The sequence below is a fragment of the Schistocerca serialis genome, chromosome 7 (genome assembly GCF_023864345.2).
Source record: "Schistocerca serialis cubense isolate TAMUIC-IGC-003099 chromosome 7, iqSchSeri2.2, whole genome shotgun sequence".
NCBI classification, from domain to species: Eukaryota; Metazoa; Arthropoda; class Insecta; order Orthoptera; family Acrididae; genus Schistocerca; species Schistocerca serialis.
Window position 1 is genome coordinate 113,462,848 of NC_064644.1, and position 3,560 is coordinate 113,466,407.

The window sequence follows — 3,560 nt, forward strand, 5'->3', positions numbered from 1 at the left end:
AACTCTATGTAGGAGGGACCTAGAGGCGACTTTCTTATAATGAATAAGGTGACATATTTTCTAAGGATGACTGCATAAGTTGTTGTCGTCTTACTGGAAACCTCGAAGGTCACCTAACCACCATTTAAACCAATATTGAGATGTAAATGAGAGAGCTTCCCGCGTTTGCTATATTGCACGGGATGTTGGATGTTATCAAGGAGCCCGGTAATATCCTCAATGAACAAGATGCACTGTCCTTGTGTACCACTATATAATAAAACCAGGTTATCCACCTATCTAAACCCAGGCGACGACTGTTGATGTGAGCAGGGAACTGAATGATAGCATCGTATACAAGAAGACACGCCAGTGGTGACCCCTTGCCAAGGCCCAGTTTTTATATAGAAATATCACCGCCAAAACGGAAATAATTAAATCTCAATTAAATATCAAAGCTTGAGAATGTCATTAATTGCACTGTCAGATCTACTAATACTTGTTTTTAATTTATAGGCTACCATTTCTTGAACCTGGTCCGTGGGAATATTCGTGTAACTATTTCTGACATTCAAGGTGACCGTTTGTGTTCCTGGTGGTATACTTGAAGTGGAAAGATTCTCTATTAGATACTATTTGTTACGGATGCTATAGGTAACCGGATGTTGGAAATATTGGTTTATGTACCTGGATAAAAGCTTCTCAATATACCGCTCCAAACGTTCACTATGGTTCTCACTGGATGATTTTGTTTGCAGAACTTAATCGTTGCTCGGACCTTTGGAGCTGAAGGATTCATCAATATGATACTCTCTTTTGTGGGCGATTCTGGGAAAGATGTAGTAGCTGTAAGCGCTTCGTTTGGACTAGCAGAAAATCTGTTGTTCGGGCTCGTACCATTCTCCACAAGAAAATTATGGAGTTTATCAACATATTGCATCTCCGACAGAATACTGTACTTTCTATCAGATTGTACGAGGGGCGTTGAATAAGTAATGCAACACACATTTTTTTCTCAGCCAATTTCGGATGAAAAAATGCGAAATTTCTTGTTTGAAATCGTGGAATATTCCCGCTTCAGACGCTTTAGTTTAGTGAAGTTCCGACAGGTGGTGCACTATACGTAACCTTCAAAATGGCGTCTGTAACAGAGGTGCGTTCCAAGCAGAGAGCTGTCATTTGGTTTCTTTGACGGAAAACCAGAGCATCGCAGATGTTCATAGACGCTTGCAGAATGCCTACGGAGACGTGGCAGCGAACAAAAGCACGGTGAATCGCCGGGCGAATCGTCTGCCATCATTGCAACAAGGTCGCTCAAACCTGTCCGATCTCCAGCGTGCCGGCCTCCAATGTTGGAACGTGTGGACAGTCTTTCGAGGTGATCGACGGATCATAATCAAACGCCTAACTGCTCAAGTGGTTGTCTCTGTTCGTAGTGCTGACACACTCCTCCACCAGTTGGCGTACTCAAGGGTCTGTGCCCGCTGAATTCCAGAACACCATAAAAAGCAACCAAGGACCATCTGTGCGGAAATGCTTGCGCGTTACGAGGCTGATCGTGATAATTTTTTGTCTATCATCGTCACAGGCTCCGACGACGACCAGTAGAGTGGTACCAGCGGGCATACGGTTCGGCCCAGTAGGGTGGCGTAAGGCCGTCACACTGAACGGAGATTATGTAGAAAAATAGGGTTTTATAGCCAGAAGGCTGGAGAATAATGTGGCGTATTGAAGTCCTGAATAAAACCAACTTGCTTTCAGAAAAAGTTCATTGCATTAACTGTTGAACGACCCTCGTATATACACTATATGATCAAAAGTATCCGGACACCCCCAAAAACATACGTTTTTCATATTAGGCGTATTGTGCTGCCACCTACTGCCAGGTACTCCATATCAGCGGCCTCAGTAGTCAGACATCGTGAGAAACAGAATGGGGCGCTCCGCGGAACTCACGGACTTCGAATGTTTTTATGTACATGACGCTTCTTCTTGTAAGAGCTCATTATGTCAATAACTAGCATCTGTGTAAGTCCCGCGTAAGTTTTTACGTGATTGCGACTGTCATTTGTCAGCTTATGGTGGCTTAAGAAGCCGAAAGATAGTATGTGAATAAATCCATACGTACTACTAAAATGTGTGTGTTCCTCATCTCTTCCTAAACTACTGGACCGATATCAGCCAAACTTGGTACACGTACACCTTACCGTCACGCGGTAATCACTGAGGTTGTAAGAACCACCTACCTATCAGAAGGGTGGGGGTGGGGGTGAAAAAGAAGCGTAGTCCACGACGTGTGATTTTCCAGACTTTATTCATACAGTATTTGAGAACAGGAGCACTTAGCGATTTGCAACGAACTTTCAGACCTTCGCAATTTTTTTTTCTCCCTAACAGACCCTACAAAATGCTCAAAGGAAGAATGTTTATCGCTTGCTACTTTTTCGCTGTTCGCGAAGTAAAAGTACCGCACGAGACATGACGTTATAATTTAGTACTTCTACCAACTGTATTCGAGACCCAATTTACAGACAGTGTGCACGTATACCACAGAATGTAAGTGTAAACTTGTATCACTGCGCGATACATAGTTCAGGAGACATGACATAAATAAAGAGATACAGGACGTTTAAATTTATTACTTCTTTGCTACTATTCTTTTCATAATAAATTTCTCAGACGGTTTCCACGTATACCAGCTGGATTTTCCTCCAGTATTATATCATTGTGCGACACATAGTTCAGGAGATACAGCCTCATATTAAGCACAAGGTCAGAAGCTGTGTGGTACGGGCGTGGATACGCAACTGTAAATAAATGCCTGGTCTACGCCAGGTTTCTCTGCTACTAAATAATAAGCAGACTGAATAATAAGCAGGCTGAAACTGTGTGCCGGACAGGGACTCGAAACTGGGATGTTTGCCTGTCGTGAGCAAGTATCTTACCGATTGAGCTACTTTATCATGAGCCGCGCCCCCTTCCCCCCCCCCCCCTCTCCGCCGCCCCTCAAGGCTATCCTTCCTACAGTACCTCGTCTTCTACCTTCAAAACATCACAGAAGCTCTCCTGTGAAACCTGCAGGACTACCACCCTTTTCTGCCAAGCCTGGCGTTCTCGGATGGCAAGCGCAAATGAGAAGGGGTTAAGATGAGTTAGGTACACAACAAGGCGGTCCTCCCTTGCGGTGGTCAGAGGTGGTGGACCGGAGCCTTGATGACGCGTACGCCTACACTTACGTTCCCGTTCAGTCCAACATCAGGACACTGACACATCCGAATGCTCTACAAATCTGGATATTCCACGATTCGACCAGGCGGTCGTATGCCACAACGAAGCCTCTTTCAAATACCGTCAGGTGCTGATAACGCTGTCTCACAAGCGTACACGTCATCTCAGTTTCCTTCACAGTGACCAGTCAAATCCTGACGTTGTTCGCTCCCCTCATATACACTACCAGGACTGCCAATAACACTAAACATGAACAACAAAAATGGTTCAAATGGCTCTGAGCACGAGAGGACTTAACAACTGAGGTCATCAGTCCCCTAGAACTTAGAACTACTTAAACCTAACTAACCTAA